The sequence below is a fragment of the Colobus angolensis genome, unplaced genomic scaffold (genome assembly GCF_000951035.1).
Source record: "Colobus angolensis palliatus isolate OR3802 unplaced genomic scaffold, Cang.pa_1.0 Scaffold5, whole genome shotgun sequence".
NCBI lineage: Eukaryota > Metazoa > Chordata > Mammalia > Primates > Cercopithecidae > Colobus > Colobus angolensis.
In genome coordinates this window covers 4,596,845-4,603,868 of record NW_012118487.1, presented here as the reverse complement: position 1 = coordinate 4,603,868, position 7,024 = coordinate 4,596,845, and the positions used below count along the sequence as shown (strand labels likewise).

General features: G+C 44.5%; 1 pseudogene; it reads right to left on the bottom strand.

Moving 5' to 3' along the window:
- Positions 1-216: 216 nt before the first annotated feature.
- On the bottom strand, positions 217-1,314 carry LOC105524496 (annotated as a pseudogene).
- Between the last annotated feature and the right edge of the window lie 5,710 nt (positions 1,315-7,024).

The following is a 7,024-nucleotide window of genomic DNA, read 5'->3' as shown; positions in this document are numbered from 1 at the left end:
TCAGCAGGCAAGGTTATCCCACCCACTTCTGCCTGCATGACTGGCAACCAATAGGATGGCGCCCACCCACACTGAGGGTGGGTCTTCCTCTCCCAGCCCACCCACTCAAATGTCAGTCTCCTCTAGCAACACCATCGTAGACACACCCAGAAACAGTACTTTACCAGCTATCAAGGCATCCTTCCATCCAATCAAATTGACACCTAATATTAACCGTCACACCATATAACAGCTAGTATGATAGCCAGTTAGGTACTGAGAGATGATCACACTTCCCAAAGCAAAGCATCATTAAGAGACTCTGGACATATGACAGGTGGAAGTGGAGGAATTATTGATGGTCCAGAGGGAAATGAAGGCAGCCAGCATGACAGGAAATGGGGTGCTGGTGGAGGAACATTGAATTTTAGACCTGGCTTTCCTGGTCTCAGTCCTGACCCTGGCATGGGGGTGGCAGAAGGAGAAAGGAGTTCCAAGGAGTAGCTTTTGATTTGATGTTATTTGGTTTATTTCCAGGAGACTTGGAGTTCTCATTTTCATCCATTGGAACCTGACTTTCATTCTCCTGAGTGTTCTATTCTATATTAATAGCTACTTCAGAGGTTGGGGAAAGTAGTAGATCAGGCAGATTTTGCTCCTCTCCATTTCCATATCCAGTGTACACTGCAACATGGGTTTTTCCCTTAAAATCAACCAAAGTGGCTCAGGCTGTGGTGGCTTATGCTCGTAATCCCAGCACTTTGGGAGGCTGAGGCGGGAGAATTGCTTGAGCCCAGGAGTTCAAGAACAGCCTGGGCAATGTAGTGAGAACCTGTCTCTATGAAAAGCAAAAAAAAATTAAGTCCCAGCTACTCAGGAGGCTGAGGCAGGAGGATCGGTTGGGCCTGAGAGTTGGAGGCTGCAGTGAGCTGTGATCGTGCCACTGCACTCCAGCCTGGGTGACAGAGCAAGATGCTATCTCAAAATAATAATAATAAAAATAAAATACAATCAACTGAAGCAATGATGTAGCTGGGTGAAGATGGTTGTCTTCTGACCTAATGCAGAACATGTGCCACCAGCTTTCCTGTTTGCATATTCACACAGGAGTTGCGTATTCTATTTTTGGCTCTTATCCTTCTTGGGTTTTCTTTTAGGTGTGCCTTTTGGTTATCTGAAGTTTCACAAATGTCATCATTCTTGAGAACAGTGGCTTAAAAGAAGCATGGCTTTGTCATAAGCTTCTATCAATGTTGTGTCATTCCAAACGTCACAATCATCACTCTGACCTGATTTCACAAGAACAACACCCAGTCCTCCTGTCCAGGACTCCATCTCCACCTCTACCACCACCACTGCTGCTGCCCATGGCCATGCCGAGCCTACTGCCTTATTTATTTTCTCATACCTACATTTCTCTACTCTAACAGGGAGGCCACGGTGACATTTGATTTCTTGGATATTGCTCTATTCAAGAGCCTTGGATATAAGATCTGGGTGTTCCCTTGTTTCCAAGGTATGGCACCTACATAGGTGGCCGTAGTTTCTTTTTGGAGCACTGAGGAATCCACACTGCAAAGGCTGTGCTGTATATCCTGCATGTACGGGTCCTTCCCTTCATGTACTGGACCTTTTCTTTACTCAATGAGTTCTGGGTCTGAGAACTAGCTTAGGTCTTGAAATTGGGCAAGAAGGTATAACTCCCCACTAGGAATGGCTGACTTTAGCCTCCTTATCATCCATTCTTTTTTCTTTTTTCTCTTTTTTTTGTTTTAATTTTTGTGGGCACACAGTAGGTGTATATATTTATGGGGTACATGAAATGTTTTGATACAGGCATGCAGTGAGTACTAATCACATCACATAAAATTGGGTCTCCATTCCTTAATGCATTTATCCTTTGTGTTACAAACAATCCAATTATACTTTTAGTTGTTTTAAATGGATCATTCTTGATCTCTCTTTAGAGCTTAAAACTGCACTAAGGTTTTTAGGTTACCCAGTAAACAATGCCCTGTTGCCTACCCATTTATCTTTCCCCTAGAATCACCATGTTTCTAGAAACACCTCCCTAGATCTCCCCTGACTGTCCTTCCAAATTTACTGTCCTTATTATGCCATCTAGCTTCTGACAATTAAGTGCTGCTGGCCTCTGCTACTGTGTGACCAGTTCTGTACTGTCATCTCTTGTCGGCCCCAACCTACAGAAGACAGTTGCCACTGAGTTTCTCAATGTGCTGGTGTCCTCACTGTCACGGGTAGCAACTATCTGGGGCTAGTGGTGCAGATGGTAAAAAGAATTTATCAAGATAGTTATAGGTAAAGAAAGGCAAATTTATTAGAAAAGCAGGAAAATATGTTTCAGGAAAGCAACAGGCAAGTCAGCAAGAGAGGAGCTGACTGCAAGGAGACAAAAGCTTGCTGGGGATTTTATAGGATGGTGCTTGTGCCGTGTGCTGAAGAGGGCTTTCTGCGGTACTGATAAGTCGCAGTGAGCTAACTTGCATTTTTCTATCAGCCGACGGTCTGGTGATAGCTGGGTGCAGGAAGATGGTGAGTTATTTGCACAGGATGGCTCTGTGTCCTGGACCATGAAGAAAGGCAAACTTACAACTTATCCCATTTTTTTGCTTTCCCCTGGTCCTGCCATCCTGACTCCTTTTCCCTAATTAGGACTCCAAACTCACCCGTGCATTCCTTATCACCTGCATACACGCAGTGTTCTCCCCAGGAGCGTGGGCAACTGCCCTCCCGTGGGAGACCTATTCTAGCATGTCCACTTCTCCAAGTGTCTTGTTTCTTTTCTCCACAGTCAGCCTTGGCAGTTCTGCCATCTTCACTTCGTTTTATGTAGGTCAACACTTTATCCAAGTTTCCAAGACTTATCCAAGCAGTGTATGAGACCCACATCCTGAGACCCTTGCCAGATAGCTAATTCTGAGTGATAGGGGAGTGCCCCCTTATGGAGAAACTCTTGCTTACCCCGTTCTGGATTCCAACACTCTGGTCCAGCACCATGGAGATTCACTCCCAGACATACTCACCAGTTCTTGCCAGTACACACCAGTCAGGTTCTGAGCTGCTCGGGCGTAGAATCCCTCTTCTCCCTTAGCAGGCTCTGCTTTCCCCGTTAGGTTGTGCTGACATCTGACCTTAATTATGAATCTTGTGGCTGGGAGTGGAGGTAGAGGCAGATCCTGAGGAGGACAGACGTTGTCTTAGAAGGCACTGTCTCACTATCTGGTCTTCAAGTAAGAAGGGCCCACTGTCTTCCAATTAGGCCATGTGGACCACTTCTGAAGTCCAAGCATTCCAGAGAATATTACAGAGAGAGCTCTCAATTGCATCTACCTATTATCCCCAACCTAAGCCTTGGGGTCTCACTCCTTCCCTACCAAAGCTCTGAGTTCATCTTCCCACCAAGTCAACCCTTCTTGGTTTTCTTTCATATTGCAAAAAAAAGAGTCATTTATTGAGAGCACTGGGCTAAATTCTGGAGCATAAAGAGATATGACTAGTGCCTTCTTTCATGGGACAAGACTGAGTTCACATTTGCTCAAGCCTGTGACCGTTTCCCATCTCCCTTGCCACATGACTGTGTTAGGGATTGGAATTTAACCCAAGTGAAGCCAACAGGACGTGAAGACTTAGCTGAGGCTCTGGGAAAGAAGGTCCTGCACTCTTGATTGAATTTGCTGCTCCAAAGACATGAAGCTTGCAGTGGGCTTCCTCTGCAGCATCTTGAAAGCAGGATGGGGAATCCCAGAGATTCTGGGAGTTGAAGTCAGGAGATGCTGCCATAAACACCTGGCAGGGGAACCAAGCTAGTAGAAGCACTGTGGAGAGGAGAATCCTGCTGACACAATTCCTCCTCTCAGTCAGGCCATACTCAATTGCACATCTTACTTGTGTGAAACAGTAGCTTCCCACTTCTGTTTAAGTCAGTGTAAGCGTTTTGTCACCGTGTCCACCTTAAAGAAGTTCATGGTGCAGCAAAAATCAGTCACAGTTTATGATAATCTGCCTAATTATTTTATACGATTCCCTGAAAAACTATTCAGTTATTGTTTCCTTCAGCTGGGAAGCTAGATGGTCTGCTCTGTTGAGTCCCAGTCTTAGGCCTTCTCCACCAGAATGCACATTTATAGAGGACATTCAATATACACTTAATGCATTGATTGTGTAGAAATTAAAAGAAGAACAATCAAATGAGAACTATGAAAAGCTGTTCATTCAGAGCTTGCTACAACAAGGGAATCACCCACTATTACTTGCGTTGTTGCAGAGACTCAACGGAAGGCAGAGGGGTGGGAAAGCTTCAGAGCAGAAAAAAAGAGAAGGCGTCAGGTGTGCCCTGATGGAGACCATGGCCTGGGGAAGCTGCAGGCAGGCTGGCTAGAGGCGAGCATCCCATGTGATTGGTTAGGGGGGCATACTTGGCATTGGAAGCAGGGACAAAAATTAGGGAAGCTGTCAGTTATTAATCAAATCTTGGCCATTTAGGGCCAGTTGTTACAGAGGCATTTTATATGTGGTCTGGCCATGGCTCATTTCGTATATTCAGTCTCTCTATTGATTGAATCTCCTTTCCCTAATTTATATCAAAAAATAGACTTTTCAAGAATAGTTTGGGGATTGTTGTCCTTGTTGCTAAAACTTAAAAAAAAAAATGTATCTAGTACTGTCACTGCCTTCAGGGCTGATTCAACTCCAATATGGATTTAGAGGATTAAACCCAATCTATGGTGATATTGAAGACAAGCTCAAAATGAGAAAAACAACTCTACCCAGACAAAATACACAATAATCAATTTGGATGCTGCACCTAGCGATGCAAGACAGAAGCTAGAAGGGCATTTCTCAACCTGTGGAGTGTGTCTCAGAGCAGTGAAACAAAATTAATGATGATTAGGAATCGAAAAAGTCTTCCTCATCAGGCAGAAGTTCTAGAAAGTATTAATACATTTCACATGTTAAATGATGATACCAAGTATAAATATTATGTAAGTACAGCCATATATCCAGTGGTGAGGGGTATATTTTTAGACTGAATTTAAGAAACTTAAGGACTGGGTGCGGTGGCTCATGCCTTTAATACCAGCACTTTGGGAGGCTGGGAAGGGCAGATCACCTCAGGTAGGGAGTTTGAGACCAGCCTGACCAACGTGGAGAAACCCCGTCTCTACTAAAAAATACAAAATTATCTGGGTGTGGTAGCGCATGCCTGTAACCCCAGCTACTCGGGAGGCTGAGGCAGGAGAATTGCTTGAACCTGGAAGGCAGAGGTTGCAGTGAGCCAAGATCACACCATTGCACTCCAGCCTGGGTGATAGAACAAGACCAGATAGAAGAAACTTAAAAAAGTGGACAGCAAATTTTTTTTAAAAAGAGGAACAAGATTCTAGGATAAGTTTAATCTTTGTAACAATTACCCTTTAAAAATAGAAAGCTGATCAGCAAGAAAGACTCTGATAACCAATTTGATGACGTTATAACTACACTTTCACAGTATGTGTTCATAAACTTAAGTACTGGAATTAAAACAAAGCAGCACATATGGTAAGACTAACAAAATGTAAAGTGACAGATGTCTATAAATATGAAAATTATGTATAGTATAGTTCATTAATTACCTGTCATTGGATCTTAAAATTAGGAATGATATTTACTGCCACTCAGCCATTTAATGAATAGACTTTGTGTGAGGAAAATAAGATATAACAAGCTGGGGCTGTGCAGCCCGACCAGCGAGAGGTGAAGCAGGGAGAGGCATCGCCTCACCTGGGAATCACAAGGGGGAAGGGAATTCCTTTTCCTAGCCAAAGGAAATTGAGATACATAACACCTGGAAAATCGGGTAACTCCCACCCTAATACTGCACTTTACCAAGGGTCTTAGCAAACGGCACACCAGGAGATTATATCCCACACCTGGCCCAGAGGGAACCATGCCCATGGAGCCTCCCTCATTGCTAACACAGCAGTTGGAGATCTAACTGCAAGGCGGCAGCAAGGCTGGGGGAGGGACACCCACCATTGCTGAGGCTTAAGTAGATAAACAAAGCCGCCAGGAAGCTCGAATTGGGTGGAGCCCACCGCAGCTCAAGGAGGCCTGCCTGCCTCTGTAGACTCCACCTCTGGGGACAGGGCATAGCTAAACAAAAAGCAGCAGAAACCTCAGCAGATGTAAAAGTCCCTGTCTGACAGCTTTGAAGAGAGCAGTGGTTCTCCCAGCAAGGAGGTTGAGATCTGAGAATGCACAGACTGCCTGCTCAAGTGGGTCCCTGACCCCTGAGTAGCCTAACTGGGAGACATTCCCCAGTAGGTGCAGACCGACACATCACACCTCACACGGCTGGGTACACCCTGAGACAAAGCTTCCAGAGCAAGAATCAGACAGCAACACTCACTGTTCAGCAATATTCTAACTTCTACAGCCCCCGCTGCTGATACCCAGGCAAACACGGTCTGGAGTGGACCTCAAGCAAACTCCAACAGACCTGCAGCTGAGGGTCCTGACTGCTGGAAGGAAAACTAACAAACAGAAAGGACCCCCACACCAAAACTCCATCAGTACGTCACCATCATCAAAGACCAAAGGCAGATAAAACCACAAAGATGGGGAAAAAATAGTGCAGAAAAGCCGAAAATTAAAAAAATCAGAGCACATCTCCCCCTCCAAAGGAACGCAGCTCATCACCAGCAATGGAACAAAGCTGGATGGAGAATGACTTTGACGAGTTGAGAGAAGAAGGCTTCAGTCGATCAAACTTCTCAGAGCTAAGGGAGGAACTACGTAACCAGCGCAAAGAAACAAAAACCTTGAAAAAAGAATGGATGAATGGATAACTAGAATAATCAATGCAGAGAAGACCTTAAAAGAACTGATAGAGATGAAAACCAAGACATGAGAACTACATGTCAAATGCACAAGCTTCAGTAACTGACTCAATCAACTGGAAGAAAGATTATCAGTGATTGAAGATCAAATGAATGAAATGAAGTGAGAAGAGAAATGTAGAGAAAAAAGAGTAAAAAGAAATGAA